The 17,106-nt window shown below is 32.1% G+C and overlaps 1 protein-coding gene and 1 non-coding gene across 4 annotated transcripts in view; both read left to right on the top strand.

The window, feature by feature from the left end:
• The window catches only part of CAMKMT (calmodulin-lysine N-methyltransferase), a 329,988-nt gene that overhangs the window by 94,284 nt on the left and 218,598 nt on the right, over nt 1-17,106 (top strand). The window lies entirely within an intron of this gene.
• LOC112477966 lies at nt 12,724-12,842 on the top strand. Its single transcript, XR_003045690.1, has one exon. It is a non-coding gene; the product is annotated as a 5S ribosomal RNA (ribosomal RNA).

Raw genomic sequence — 17,106 nt, 5'->3', positions numbered from 1 at the left:
CTCCCTCCCTTTCTCCCTCTTTTCTTCCATCTGTCTGTCATTCCTTCCTTCTCTCTTTCTCTTTGTGTATTTTTTTTTCCCCCCCTGCCTTATTTCAAATCTACTTCATAGGAAGTGTTATTCTCCTCTGCCAGGAAGCTCTAATGTCTGGTTGAATGTCTTATTGTAATATTCACATTCTTGATCAATGCCACCAGTTCCTTTGCTAATGTCTTTCCAATCATTTGAGTTATATCAATTCCTGAATTTGCATAAAAACCACTTCAAACCTTAATGGCTTAGAGTGATGTCACAAAATAGGAAACTCCAGACCTTGGTCCTCATAGACACTGATTTAACACAGTATACCATGCAAAAAGCCTTTATGAAAATTCCAGAAACCAATTAGGAACTTGCAGTACCACAGGCCAACTCAAAGCCAAGAACAGTCATATTGAAATGATTAAGAAAAGCTGTTTCATTTCTACCATGTCAGGCCCTCCCCCAAGCTGATATAGCTCATGGTTGGAAGGAGAAGCCCAACTTTTGGCTTCTCCCTATGGAGGAAAAGAGAAGAGTAGAATATATATGCAAGTTCTGGCTTGTGGGGGGACTGCCTCAGTGACTAGTTTCTGTCTTACCTGACTCTGGCGCCGATTGAATTGGCATACCTGGTATACCTGTGGGGGAGGGGGCGGGGAGGCACACAGTACAAAAGAGAGCTCAGTGGCTTGTTGCAGTGTCGGAGAACCTGGACTGTCAGAGAAAGACACCAGAGGAAGCAAGCTCTCTTCTATAAGCTCCTGAAAAAGAAACTGGCAAACCTCTCTAATTGGGAAATTACAGTCACAAGCCCAGTTAAGATACATCTCCATAAAAGGTTTGAGAGGCCCCCAGAATCCCTAGCTGAGCTGATAGATGATGATCTTCCCTGTACAAAGCAAGTCCATAAAGACTGGGAGAGGTGGCTGTTTTTTTGTTTTTGTTTTGTTTTCAAATGCAAAAAATAACAAAGCACAAGAAAAAATGGGAACATGATCCACATGGCCCAAATCAAAAGAACAAAATAAACTTCCAGATATCAACTCTAAAGAAGTACAGGCCTATGAATTACAAAGAATTCAAAATAATTATCTTAAGGAAGTTCAGTATGCTATAAAAGGACATAGACAACTAAATGAAATCATGAAAACGATGCATTAACAAAGAACAAATACCAAAAAAGAGATAGAGACTATAAAAAAGAACCAAATGGAAATTCTAGAGCTGAAGAATACAATAACTAAATTGAAAATTTCATTAGGGAGGATCGATAGCAGACTTGATTAAACAGAAGAAAGAATAAGTGAACTCAAAACAGGTAATTTGAAATTATCAAGTCAGATGAACGACAAGAAAAAAGAAAGATGAAAAGTGGAGAGAGAAAGCCTAAGGCAGTTATCGGACATAATCAAGTTGATCAATGTTTGAAGGAAAAAGAGAGAGAGAGAGAGAGAGAGAGAGAGAGGCAGGCTGGGACAGAGGGCTTATTTAAAGAAATAATGACTGAAAACTTACCAAATCTGAGGAAGAAAATGGACATCTAAATTTAAGAAGCTTAAAAAATTCTAGCTAAGATGAGCTCAAAGAAGCTAACACTAAACCGCTAGCTGTTAGAATAGCTATAATCAACAGGACAAGTAATAACAAATGTTGGAGAGGATGTGGAGAAAAAAGAACCCTCATACACTGCTGGTGGGACTACAAATTGGTACAACCATTATGGAAAATAGTACAGAGGTTCCTCAAAAAACTAAGAATTGATCTATCATATGATCCAGCAATCTCTCTACTGGGAATTTACCCCAAAGACTTGAAAACCCATATCCGAAAAGATATTTGCACACTGATGTTCATAGCAGCATTATTCACAGTGGCCAGGACATGGAAGCAACCAAAGTGTCCTACAATAGATGATTGGCTAAAGAAGCTGTGGTACATATATACAATGGAATATTACTCAGCCATAAAAAGAGATGAAATACTGCCAACATGGATGGACCTTGACATAATCATGCTAAGCGAAATAAGCCAGACAGAAAAAATTGAAAATCACATGATATCACTTATATGTAGGATATAAACCTAAAAGCAACAAATGAACATGACAAACAAACAGAGACTCATGGACTGGACTATAGACTAGTGGTTGGCAGAGGGTGGGGTGAGGGGAAAGGGGAGAGGTAGACGGGGTAGAGGAGGTCAAATAGAAATACATATATGCCTTTTTGTTAAACTATACAGCTGAAACTTATTGAATTTCATTAACCAATGGCACCATAAAATATATATATATTTTATATATAAAAGAAGCTGACAGCAAGACACATCGTGATCAAACTGTCGAAAGTTAAAGACAAAGAGAGAACCTTGAAAGCAGCAAGAAAAAAGCAATTTGTCATGTACAGGGAGCTCTCATAAAATTATTAACAGATTTCTCAGCGGAAACCTTACAGTCTAGAAGGGAGTAAGGTGGAATACTCAAAGGGCTGAAATAAAAAATAATTGTCAACCAAGAATAATATATCTGGCAAAACTGTTCTTCAAAAATGATGGAGGTAAACAAAAGCTGAGGTTTTCATCACCACTAGACCTGCTTTGCAAGAATTGCTAAAGTGAGCCATTCAAGTTGAAGCGAAAGGGCACTAGACAAGAACACAAAAGTGTATGAAGATATAAAGCTCCCAGATATAGGTAAATAAATAGACAGGTACAGAATCCTGTAATACTGTAATAGGATATATAAATTACTTTTAATTCAAGTATAGAATTTGAAAGATAATAAGATAAAAATAACTATAAAACTTTAATGGATACAAAACATAAAAAGATATAATTTATGATATTATTAACACAAAATGGGTGAGATGTACAGGAGTAGGATTTCTGTATGCAATTGAAGTTATCAATTTAAAGTAGTTTGTTATAAGATGTCATATGTAATCTCTATGATAATCTCAATGAAAACACTTACAGAAGATGCACAAAAGAAAATTAGGAATGAATCAAAGCATGTCGCCACAAAAAAATCAACAAAACACAAAAGAGGGCAGCAAGAAAGGAGAAGAGGGACAGAATAATTACAAGACATACAGAAGATAATTAACAAAATGGTGATAGTAAGTTCTTCCCTATCAGTAATTCCTTTAAGTTTAAATGGATTAAATTCCCCAATTAAAAGACAGAGTGGCTGAATGTATTAAAAAAAAATCCAACTCTATGTTGTCTACAGGAGACTCACTTTAGATATAAGGACATACATATGCTGAAAGTGAAAGTATGGAAAAGAATATTTTGTACAAATGATAACCAAAAGAGTGAGATGGCTATACTTATATTAGACAAAATAGACTTTAAAACAAAAATTGTCATAAGAGGACATTATATAAAGGTGAAAGGGTCAATTTACCAGAAAGATATAACAATTAAAAATATATATGTATCTAATTGCAGAGCACCCAAATATATGAAGCAGATAAAGACAGAACTACACAGAGAAATAGTAACACAAAAACAGGAGATTTACATACCCCACTTTGAGTAAGACATAGATCAACCAGACAGAAGATCATTGAGGAAATGAGACTTAAACAACACCATAGACCAATTCGATCTAACAGGAATATATAGAACACTCATCCACCAACAACAAAATACACATTCTTATCAAGCACATATACACAATGTCTTTCAGGATACATCACATATTAGAGGACAAAATCAGACTTAACAAATTTAAGAAAATTGAAATCACACCAAGTATCTTTTCCAGCCACAGTGGAATGAAACTAGAAATCAACAGCAAATGGAAAATTCACAAATATATGGATCTAAAACACATTCTTGAACAACCGAGGCGTCAAAGAAGAAATCATAAGAGAAATTATAGAATATCTTGAGACAAATGAAAATTAAAACACGATATACCAAAACTTATGGGATGCCGCAAAAACAGTGCCAATAGGAAAGCTTTAACAATAAACACTTACATTAAAAACAAAGAAAGATCTCAAATCAACATCCTCAAAAAAGGAAAATAAACTAAACCTAAAGTTAGAAAAGAGAGGAATTAATGAAGATTAGAGAAGAAAGAAACGAAATAGAGAATAGAAAAATAATAATACATCAATGAAATTTAAGTTGTTTTTTTGAAAAGATAAAATTGGCAAACCCTTAGCTAGACTAAGAAAAAAAAAGAGAAAAGACTCAAATAACAAAAATCAGAAATGAAAGAAGAGACATTATAGCTCATGTCGTGGATGTAAAAAGGATCGTAGGAGACTACTATATACAATTATATAGTAACAAATTTGTAACCTAGAAATAATGGATAAATTTCTAGAAACATATAACCTACCAAGACTGAATCATGAAGAAATAAAAAATCTGAACAGAACTATAACTAGTCAGGAGATTGAATTAGTAATCAAAAAGTTCCCAAGAAAGAAAAGCCGAGGACTAGATTGCTTCACTGGAGAATTCTACCGAACATTAAAAGAACACTAATTCTTCTCAAACTTCCAAAAAACTGAAGAGGGGGGATGCTTTCAAACTCATTCCATGAGGCCAAATCAGACAAAAGATACCACATGAATGAATGAAGTTGGACTCTTACCTTACACCATGTACAAAACTTAACTCAAAATAAATTAAAGACCTAAATGTGAGACCTAAAACTATAAAACTCCTAGAAGAATACTTAGGGGGAAAAGCTTCATTACATTGGATTTAGCAATGATTTTGTGGGTATGACACCAAAAGCACAAGCATCGAAAGCAAGAATACATAAATATCAAACTTAAAAACTTCTGTTCAGCAAAGTGAAAAAGCAATGTATAGATTGGGAGAAGACATTTTCAAACCATGTATCTGATAAGGGGTTAGTATCCAGAACATATAAAGAACTATAAGTCAACAACAAAAAACAAACAATCCAATTTAAAAATGGGCAAAGGACTTGAATAGACATTTCTCCAATGAAGATATACAAATCGCCAACAAGCAGCATGAAAAGAGGCCCAACTTCACTATTCACTAGAGATGCAAATCAAAACCACAGTGAAATATCACCTCAAACTCATTAAGATGGCCACTATGAAAAACAGTATGGAGGGTCCCTGAAAAACTAAAAACAGAATAAGCATATGATTCAGCAATCCCAATTCTGATTATAGATCCAAAAGAATTGAAAGCAGAGTTTTGAAGAGATATTTGCACACCCATGTTCACTGCAGCAATTTTCACAGTAGCCGAGAGATGGAAGCAACCTGAATGCTCATCGATATATGAATGGATAAAGAAAATATGGTATATACTGTACACATACAGTGAAATATTATTCAGTTTTAAAAAAATAAGTAAATTTTACTATTTGCTACATACAATATGAATCAATCTTCAGGACATTATGCTAGGTGAAATAACCAGTCACAAAAAGGTAAATACTTGATGATTACACTTGCATGAAGTCTCTAAAGTAGTCAAACTCTTAGAAACAGAAAGTAGATTGGTGGTTTCCTGGTGCTGGGGGAAGTGGAAAACTAAAGTTTCTTTAGTTTTAATATTTGTTTCGTTTCACTGTTTTTGCTTTCTTCTTCAGGGGCCTCTATTGTATGTATGTTGACTCTTCTTTGTGTCTTCTATATATGTTACTTTATCTCATGTCTTTATGATTTCTCTGTTTCTTAAAAGAATTTTTTTCTTTTCACTTTCTATTTTTCTTAAAGCATTATCAATTATGTTTATTTATTCTCATGTTTTTGTGGTTTTGTTTTCATTTTTGAAAAATATTTTCTTATTTCTAATTTTTTTTATCACCTTATTTCTGGGTCTAATTGTGATTTATGTTCTTTAATATCGTCTATCATTTTCTTAATTTCTTTCAGCTTATTTTGAAGTGTTAAGTTAGAATTTCCATCTGTTTTATGGGCATGTGTTTATTTCATGTTTTTATTATCTATAGATACAATATTTCTCTTTATTCTTTTCTAATAGGAACTTTCTATGGGATTCAACTGCAGTCTTTTTTTGTGGATTATTTTTATGTGAAAGTAATTATCCTTAACATTTAGGTAGGAAGGTTGTGTCAGAATAGCTTTTCTAGCTTTATAGTTCTAGAACTCTCAATTCTGTTTTCAAAAATAGGACCTCATACATTATGAAATTTTCTGTTTCTTCTCCTCCTCCATTTTATCTGGATCTTCTCTTTCTTTTGACCATATTGCACCATCCTGTTTAGTTTGCATCTCACTTTTAGGCACTTTTCCTTCATGAGGGCAGCTGCAGACCCTTTGCACTCTTACCCAGAAAATAGAATGGGAAATAGTCTCTGTTTTTCAGTTGCACTTCTCAAATTGGTAGTCTCTGCTTTCCAGGGACTAATTACCCTTTAGTGATTTGGAGCTGTTCATGGTTTGTTCCCACCTGTTGTATTTTGTCATTCATGGAGATATCTTGTTAACTAGTTTTGTTGTAGTTGTGTCCATGGGTTTTTTTTTTTTTTTTTTATTTAAACAGTATGCTACTATCCCGATTTAAAAAACTAAATATTGAATTTTGCTATATAGTACTAAAATAATATCTAGAAAAAATATTTCTATTTATATAGTATGTATGATTGTTATTTTCTCCCTTCTCTCAATAATCTTAGGTATTAGGTTTATTTTGGAATTGTCAATTCACAAAAAATAACACCTTATTGAATTTTTATTTTCATTTTATTTAATATTTGTGGGGTTAACCACTTTTCAAGTATTTATAGTCTGCTGCATATTTTTCTATTGTTAATTGTTTATTCTTTTGTCTATTCCCCCATTGATATGCTTGTCTCTTTCTTATTGATGTCTAAGATCTCTTTGAATATTAGGGATATTAACCTTTTATTTGTTATGTTTTGTTAATGTTTCCTCCTCACCTGTTTGCCTTTCACACTTTAAAAAATTGTTAAAAATTCTATATATTTAAATATGTCAGCATTTATTACTTCTTATCTTATGAAATTATAACATATATTATTCAATTACATTAAATATGGAATGCTTTAAATAAATGACATTAAAAGATTAACTAAAATATTTGTCTTGGAAATTTCTGAGCCATAAAGCTTTGAAAATTATTAAGAGAATACAGGATGGACAAGATAGTATGTAAATTTAAAGCGCAATAACCAAAATCAATTAGGTATCCTAAACTAAGGCAATAATTGAAAGGTTAACTTAAGGAACTGTGATGTTATTGATGGTATATATGAATAGAGTGCTTGAGATATGGAGTATAGAAGAGGTTAGTGAGATAAATGGGAATTAGTTTAGATGGTGTACACACACATTTAGGTATATACACACATATATAAACATATATATGTATGTGTGTGTCTGATATCTAATAAATAGATGGTAAGAAGAATATGGATTCAAATAACTACAGGATATATGTTTATATATTCATATATATGTATTTAAATTTTATATATACACACACACACACATATATGTGGTAGATATTTGGATATTTGTTAGGTATTATAGATCCTCAAAGGAAAGGAAACAGTTGGATGCTGAATGAAGAAAGCTAATATTTATATAAAATATTTATTCTGTTGGTAGCCATTGTGTTTTCATGTATTTTTTTTTAAAAAGTAAACTTTACAACAATGTTATGTGGTAGATATTATTTTCCCTATTTCATAGATGTTGGGAAACTGAATTGGCATATTAGAAAAAACATGGACTTTGGAGTTAAGTAATTAGGTGGAGTAAGCTTAACCACTGACTAGCTGTGTATAACTTTGGTCAAATCACTCCCCTCTCTGAGTCTTGGCTTTCTCATGTAAAAAGGAGATAAAAATAGTATTTTACTCCAAGGGGTAGTAAAGATTTTCAAAGGAATTATTTATGCTTTTTCCCAAAAGAATAAAATAAACAATATTATTTTAACCAATGCATAAAATTTGCTTTTGGAGTTCATTTGAATGGTTATTATTTCTTATTGTGAAGATTAAATGAGATAAGGCAGATAAAGTAAATTCCATAGTAGTCATTTAATAAATGGTGGCTATTACTACTGTTTTGTGAGGCTCAATGTCCAAGGTTCGAACTTGTGTGTCAGCTTTTAAAAGCCTCTTTGCACGAAAATATTCATGTAAAAACATTTATAATACAAATATTTCATATATCCTCTCATTTTAACAAATATATATAGATGATACAAGGTAAGGCAAGCCCTGAAGATACAAAAGAGTAAGACATGGTTTCTGTTATGTAAAAGCCACAGTCAGATGAGAGGGCAGGCTAATAAAAGAAAGAAGTGATTGCTTTCTTGAAATTATGCAAGTCATAAAACAGCATTTTGGAGCCTGGTTTTTAACAGATTTTGATTCTTCAGATAAAACAAGTTATATATCGATGGTTTAAATGTTGGAGTTGAATAATAAAATAAATTTGCTTATATACATTTAACACCTCCTTATATAATCATTATTATATATTTTTCCTAGCTGCTTTAAAATCTGTGCACATTTCCTTCCTACCTCTCCTGAGAGTGATATGTGACCAGCACATTTCAGTTATTATCATGAGGAATAAACCAGAAGAGAGGAAAGATGGGGGAACAGCTAATTTAGCATTTACTCTTCCAGGATTAGGGGGTAGTTTTTTTTATGTTTCCATTGATGAAATAGTGGTTGAACTGCCATGTGGCACATCTTACTATCAATCATCACTAAAGAGAAAACCAGAGATATGGATCGCTATTGGCCAAAGTGTGTTTTTGTGGGTATTTTCTTTGTGTTTCACTTTATGAAAAATTATAGGCCTTATATTAAGAAACCAAGTAGTTTATGTAATGGAAACCTCATTAGTAGATTTTACATATTATTTGCCAAAATGCTAACAATCTATGTTTTAAAAACTAAACATTAAACCATTAACAAATTAGATCTAAATAAATAATTCCATTGTTGAAGAAGGATCATGGTGGTGGATGATATACCAAAGCTTTTTTTTCCAAGGGCACTGTGTTTAGTACATTTTAGAAATAATTCCATAAAACAGTTTAAATTTTAAAATGTGTAATTAGAGAGATAAATTACCTAAAGAAAACAAGTTATACACAACAAATTTCATTTAATATAGAATAACCATCTTCTGGACAATGAAATATTTCTGTCTCATGATTTTACTCCATAAGGAATTTTTAATAGAGACTGAGGTTACAAAATATAAAAACAAACCCTTTATCCTCGGAGAATTTACAGTTTAATAAGTAAACTATCCAGTAGAAACCCAAATAACAAAAGCTAAGACAGTTTATGAAGAGAAAATCCAACCACCCAGGGAGGTGATAAACTTGCTAGGATCATAGTCCTCTACGGCTGATTTTTGATTAATGGAGTACTCATCATTTAACTGTGCCCTTCTTTTACAATTGCCTTTCAACCAGCAAACTGGAACCAATTGTTCTATTTAGAGATTATCTGTGAGGCACCATCCAAATTGAATGCTATCAAGCAGCAATTACATGAATTCCAGCATAGATTATCTGCTTACTCACAGGACAGGAGCAAAAAGAATGATCTGTTTTAGAACTCTATTAATTTCATCACATGATACGTGGCATCATATGAGCATATGAGCATCATAATAAACATCATAATTCTTTGGAATTGGGAAGTATCTCTGAACTTAACAGAAATTTAGGGTATAAAAAGAAGATAAGCATTTGGAGAAAGAAAAAGTGAAAAAAAATAATTATGTGCTGGAGTAATTTTTTTCAAAAACAATATAACCAGGCAGCATGTTCTATTGCTATTTAATTCCTTTATGTCTGTCAACTCATCTAGATCTCAAATCTCTAATGCAGTGATTGCTTAAGGTTCAAATTCAGCATACAACTGTTCTGGGTCTCTCTCACCTCCCTACATCAAAAGCTCCTCCTCTGTATTCCAAATAGCATTGTATGTTATCTTGATAAATTGCATTGACACCACTGTGGATGCATTGAAACACTCTCTGTTGAAATACTTGATTTTCACATTTGCCTTCTTATATTGGTGAAATATAAGCTCCTCAAACTAGTAACTGCCTTATTCAGTACCTGATACACTGAAGACTCCATGTAAAATGAAGCCTCAGTAAATAGAATATGTACTTAGAAACAACAACATAGACACTTAATGTGAAATTGGCACAAGAATAAGACCTGAGATATAGTGATAGATGCAATTCAGGAATGTTACAAGAATGATAAGACCTGAGACACAGTAATAGATGCCATTTAAGAATATTACTGTACTCTTCCCTTAACCATGGTTTGCTTTCCATGGTTTCAGTCAACTACAGTTCGAAAATATTAACTGAAAATTTGTTATCTTGAAAAAAGAATATAAAACTGGGCCTTATATGAAAAGTAGGAGTTTGTAGACACAGGTAAGAATAAGGAGATATTTTGAAAATCAACTGGTGTGCCCAAAGCAGAGCTAGCAACATTCATTTGGCCCGAGGATGGTACCAATAGGGAAGAGGAGTATTGGATAGCCCTCTTATTAAATTAAATTAAATTTAATTAATTAATTAATTTATTTATTTATTTTTCAACCCACCCCCTCAGCTTTATTGAAGTACAATATACAATTAGTTGTTCATATTGACATTGTACAATTCAATGAGTTTTTTCAATTATAGTTGGCATATAATAATATATTAGTTCTAGTTGTACAACATAGTGATTAGAGATCTGTATAACTCACAAAATGGTCACCCTACTAAATCTAGTATCCTTCTTCCTCCTTACATTTACAACATTGTTGACTATTTTCCTTATGCTACACTTATATCTCCATGACTGTTTTGTATCTATCCATTTGTACTTCTTAATCCCTTTGCCCTCTTTCATCATCCCCTCCCCCTCCCCCCACCTCCTCTCCTGTCTGGATAGCCCTCTATTTTAAAGGGAAATTTCATTCAAAAAGCCTCACGCATGATCTTATTTTCATTTTGATTTACTAGAGTCATATGGTAGGCATATCAACATTACCCTTCAAATGCACCTTTAGAAATTAGGAATTTCTAAAATAGAAATATTCTGTGATCGCATCTCTGAGAACCATCTGCTCTCCTACCTATGTCCCTTAGAACTGAAGCTTAGGATATCCATCAAAACCTTTTCTTTTTTTCTTATTATATAATGTATGCTGACTGAAATGTTATTGCATTTGATTTTTGTGTAAAACAGGATTAAGTCACTGTTTAAAAAAAAGTGAGATGACTTGATGATTTAAAGAAAAGGCTTCTTCTTAATATATTTAAGAATCTAAAATGTCTCTTGTCCTTAGGGTAGCACTATAGTTCTTTGGTGCTTGAGTCGCTATTGCTGTCTTTGTATACTGTAGCTACAAAGAAAATGATAGTTTTTAAACTATTTATTCCAGGTGCTTTCAAAATGAAGACACTACAAAATGGTAAAGTGTATTGTTGAAAAAAAATAAGAGATTATTAATTCCTTAAAGATCAAGAATATTACAAATGCAAATGATCCCACTCATTAGCAATATGGGGTCCCTTTACAGGTTTGCATATTGTAATATGTTCTTAAAATGCGATAGATATGACTTTATAGCATAAACTATTTACAGTTTTCAGCTGCCGAATCCTTTTTTTTGCTGTAAAATGTGTTCATTTTATTGTGACAATATATATCAAGAGTATAAGCAAATTTTAAAATTTTGTCACATTCAGGTTTTTATACTTTATGCATTTTTAAGAACTTTGAGTAATTCAATTCTATAAAATAAATTGTCTTGTAAAAAATACATTAACATCCTGTGTTTCATGTATCAGTGGTCAATAATTTTTGTTGAATTAAATTATACCCACAGATGTTTAATAAAAAGAGCACCTGATTTGTAATCTACAGTCCTGGTAGACTTGGGCAAGTCATATACTTTCCCTGTCCTTTAGTTTCCTCATTTGTAAAGTGGAGATAATATTTCACAGGGATGATCTAAGGATCAATGTTTAGGAAGAAAAAGCCCTTAGCACATGACAAATGGTGGATACAGACTCTATCATAGCTATTGTTATTGTCCAAGTGGCTTATTAATGAAGTAATAAAAGAAAGATTTATGCAATTGTATTAATAATAGTTCTAGGTCATAGACTCTGCGAAAGTAGTACAATGAGGATACAGAGAATTTAGGAAAATAAAGAATATGTAAATGAAATATGAGAAACACTGGAAATGTTTTACCACATATGATTATATCTATGTATATCTAATCACTACTATCTTTTAAAAAGCTCAATAAAAATCCAGTTTGCTATAGTTCATTATTAAGTTAATAGGAACTTGGAGATTTGATCTAATAAAGCAACATTTACTTCATAGTAGAGCAAACCCATGATGCCATCAGAAAGTTTGGAGAAGCGCAGAATTAGTGTACACAAGTATCTACCCTGAGAACCACCTGATATTTATTGGGCTGGTGTGTTACTTTCCATACAATGATATTGTTTACATATAAATATAGTTCAAATAAATTTGCTTAACCCTATTACAAATAGAAACTTTTTAAACTGTATCTCCCTACCTTAGTTTGGAAATTGAAAAAAAAAATTAAAGTTGAAAGGTTAAACTATAATGATTAAATAAACAATTTAAAAATAATGCCTGTCTGTAGCTGGAGAAAATGATTATAATAATTCAAAAGTAGTCTACGGCCATGCCACCCTGAACAAGCCCGATCCCATCTGATCTCGGGAGCTAAGCAGGGTCGGGCCTGGTTAGTACTTGGATGGGAGACTACATAGGAAGACCAGGTGCTGTAGGTGTAAAAAAATAAAAAATAAGGGATTGTAAACTGACAAGGTCCTTGTAATCTGTAAAGTCAACCAAGGATTGCCTTGCCTAAAAAAAAAAAAATTCAAAAGTATAGTTTTAAAGCCTTTTTATACCTATAATTATTAGGTACCCATCATTTTTGATTGAACACTTACAACTTCTTCTATTTCTCTATCTTGCCTAGCTGCCATTTCTCACCTATGAAGGGGATTGAATGTCCATCAGAGCTTTTGTCAGTAGCACAGAATAGTCATTTGAAGAAGATGGTGGCAGGTCAGATATGTAAAGACACGTAAAGAAAAAATTAAGTTGGTAGGCCTAAATTCAGGACTATAAACATACCTATAATGGTAGAGCCATTGGCTAGGCCTTGGCACCGGTGAAAGATGGGAGTGTCAGAACTCAGGGGGTTAACTTGCTGTCTCACACAAAGGGCAGGATAATACTTCTGTGTACAGTCCTCGGTGGCAAACGCAGCCTATGTAAAGCTGCAGTGACCGTTTATTTCAGTGGCCTTAAAAAATATATTTATTTACCATAGATTTAATGTATAAAATTAAGAGCAATGTGTATTAAATGTTTTCTGGGAATCTGATTTTGCGACAGGAGTTCTGAATGATACTCAAAAACAAATTCTAAGGTTTTGTTTTTTATGGAAACATGATAAATATCTGGGTAGTTGGCTAAATTTTTTAATATTCATCTGTCTAATAGTTCAGGAATAGTCAACATTTCAATAATAATTTTATTTGCTTTTCATAGCTCCAGATTGGATATTGTTTTGTTTCCTTGTTTTGTCCTAAGTATGTTTTTTTTTCCTTCCCTTGCCATTTGCTGCAATTATAGACAGAGGTTTAGAGTTTAGCATTTGCAACATCTTGCTGTTGAATTCAAATGTCGGTTGATGGCATGTCTGTAACAGTATAGTGGACAATGTTTACTTATTTTCATAGCTTGAGTGCTACTTGACTCTGACTGAATGGTTTTCTGCTATAAAATTTTCTTTGGTTTATAAGCCTACTCTACCTTGGCTTCTGAATATGCCGAAATCCTTTACTTCTGCCCTTGAGTATAACGCCTTTTATTTTTGAACATTTCAAATGCTCTCAAATCTTTAACAATAATAAAGGTGTTGGCTATTTTAATTAATAAATATGGACAAAATAAAAACAAAGGGAAACCCTTTGTTTTGTCATTCGATGGTTACAATAAAAACATAGAAAAGTTAATTGATTTTCCGTTCCAAGAAAATTATTCGAGTATCTTTGGTACCTGTTACTACCCATAAAGGCTTGAGTTTTTGAGTACTCAACAGTAAACATCTTTAAAAATGTATAACCTTGTTTAAAATAACCTGAAAATCCCACAAGGAATTGTTGGCTTTATGGTTACTTCATTATAGAGTAAAGTAAACTCTAGGAAGATGGGACTTATTGTGGTAACTGGCATTCTATACTCTATAAACACTTTTTTTTGTCCCTTTACACTGAGTCTCAGCAGAATGCCTCTCTTTTGTGGCTTTGTTGGTATGGCTTGGCACTAAGTGACATCAGATTAGCGACTGGGGAATGACTTTGTGAAACTGTTTATGGAAATGAATTTGTAGAGTTCAAGGCTGTGTTTTTTCTATGTCAAATCACCTAGCAACTTTAGATTCAGGCAAAAGTTGAGTTTATTTTACAAAACACGAAAAAGCTTTTAAACCAACGTCTTTGAGGTAAATCTGTATCAAAAGTGAGGCCACCTGCTGTTAAGAAAAGTACTTACACAGTCAGCACATTTCTGTCCCCAATAGAGGGTACTGCTGAGTAAAACACTGCCATTATTGTTCAGATCCTATAGGTGGCAGCAGTTCCTGCAGTTTCAGAGCATAACAATGGCTTGATTTGTGGGTCTAAGAATAAAGCTGTCATGAACTCATGGGTTTAAGGACTCTTCTTTGAAATGTGATACATGAAAATTACCATTAGTTTTAGTTTCCCTTTAAAGATTTAAGTAGCTTATCTTTCTTTTAAGTTCCATTTTATATTTTAAATCATGTCCCCAAATGTTCACAGCCATAATTTTATGGTCATACATTATGAAGTATAAATCTTTAGGTAATCTGAGAACAAGGCAGGATAGAAACTTTTTTTCTCTCCCCCTCCCCCAGTTACAGGAATCCATCGTTAATTTTTACTGCCACTGAAATCTTGGGAAGGAAATCCTGGTTGCTATACAAGCGTAATTTCCTTCATGTTCAGGAGCTGAGTGGTTAATGGTTTAACGTTGCCATTCACCTTCTAGGAGGCTTTGAATCAAATCATAGCGCCTGTAAAAGAGTGATTTTGTAACTATCTTTAATAAATACTGTGGTTTCCCTTTAGTAGACTCAGAACTGGGGAAGTAGGCACTCATAGAGCTGTTCAACCACTTTTGCCTCTGAGAAGCAGCAGTCATTATTAGTGTGGCTGTTCATTTAAACACACAAGCATACACACATACCACAAGTCCCTCTGACCACCCAAAATAAACCCACATTAAGTATAAAGATTGTCATTCATTTCATTTTAATGGTCAAAGTGATTATTTAAAAAAATTTTCTTGCCAATTATTTTAATCCAGAGAGTTGCAAAATTCTAAAAGAAACTAGTTTTTTGGTTCAAGTTAAAATATTTCAACCTACCTTGAAATGTTTATTCATAAATTCAACAACCTTTTTCTTATTGTTTGAATTAATTATCCAGAAAATTTATGATAATTTATTCAAATTAATATAAAAGTCTGGGACTCCTTTTTTTTTTAATTTAGGAAAGACTATGTTCTCTTTATTTATCATTTGCAATAACAGAGTACTAAATTAACTGCAATGTATGAGAATCTAATATATTTCGAAGGGAAGAGGTTATTTTTTGGAGCTATTTTTATTAATTAGATATCTTTTTAACTCTACTGAATCTTAGTTTTTGGAATTAATCTACATCTATTAATGTATCTGTTAAGTAAATACATTATTGAACTCTAAAAACATACATATTTATATGTAGTACACAGATATTTAGAGGTGCATATATACATTTCTTGTAGGTAAAGGAAATACAGCTTTATGAGGTGTGGAACATTTGAATCATACAAGTGAAAAGATATATGTCTATATCAATCATCCATATATCAAAATATTTATTCACTTGTATGTTCAGAATGGTGTTTTTCATAAGGGATGATGGGTGTTATATATACCTCTGTATCCCATTTGTTGGGTATGAAAGGAAACAGAATTATAAAAGCAAAAAAGTTTACTAGGAAACTTCTATGCTCTTAATACTTATATTGTGTGTGTATTGTCTGCTACTTGGCAAACATATGTTGTTTTAAATGCAGCTACTAGGAGCAAAAATACAAATCAATTTATTTTTGAATGTTTTTAATATTTTAAGCACATAAAAAATATTTTTATGGCATAATGATAATTTAATTATGTGTAAATATATTTCTTTTGTCCTTGCTGTTGTTTTTTAACATATTTAAATAGCTATCTATGTAGCCAAAATTCATCACTTAAGGCAAGGCTCTTTTGGTTACCTGGCAGTATTGTTCACTCTTTAAAAATATTTCAGCCAGATACACACCAAGATATTACAAAATAAATTCCATGTATATATTTTTATAATTCTCTTTCAGAACATTATGTTAGAATTAACCTCTATTTATTAGTTTCTCATGTAAATTGTGAATATATAAGGGTGATCACTTTGCTCTAGTTTCTAATTTTTATAAAATATTTTAATAAAATGATTTATGTCCTTCAGTGAATTTATATTGCTAGTGAACAAGATATTCCTTAAAATTAGACTTGATTTTACTTTTTGTAAGTAAAATAATTTTGATACTGAAATTCTTTATTTCTAAAATAAAATGGAAAGCCTTTGATTGGTTAGATGCTAAGAATGCTTGGAGTTGTTTTCAGCAAATGAAATGTATGTAGGCTTAAAAAATAAAGTAAAAAAAAATTTAAGCATATAAGTATAGAAAAAGAAAATGAGATACTTGGTAAAGTTTGAATGGTTTAGACTCATTTTAAGCCAAATTTTAGTATTTCTTTTCAATTCCTTGTAATTTAAAATTTTGCCAATCTAAAATGATTTTGCATTTTATTTTCCCATAGTGAGTAATAGTAAGCTTTAATGTTAGTAAATATTACCTAAAAGATGTTCACGGAAACTGTTTACATGTTTAAGAAGACAGGATAAGATTAACTCTCATATTTTGAGGGGA

The sequence above is a fragment of the Pteropus alecto genome, unplaced genomic scaffold, assembly GCF_000325575.1.
Source record: "Pteropus alecto unplaced genomic scaffold, ASM32557v1 scaffold131, whole genome shotgun sequence".
Classification (NCBI taxonomy): Eukaryota; Metazoa; Chordata; class Mammalia; order Chiroptera; family Pteropodidae; genus Pteropus; species Pteropus alecto.
This window is presented reverse-complemented; position numbering and strand designations above follow the sequence as displayed.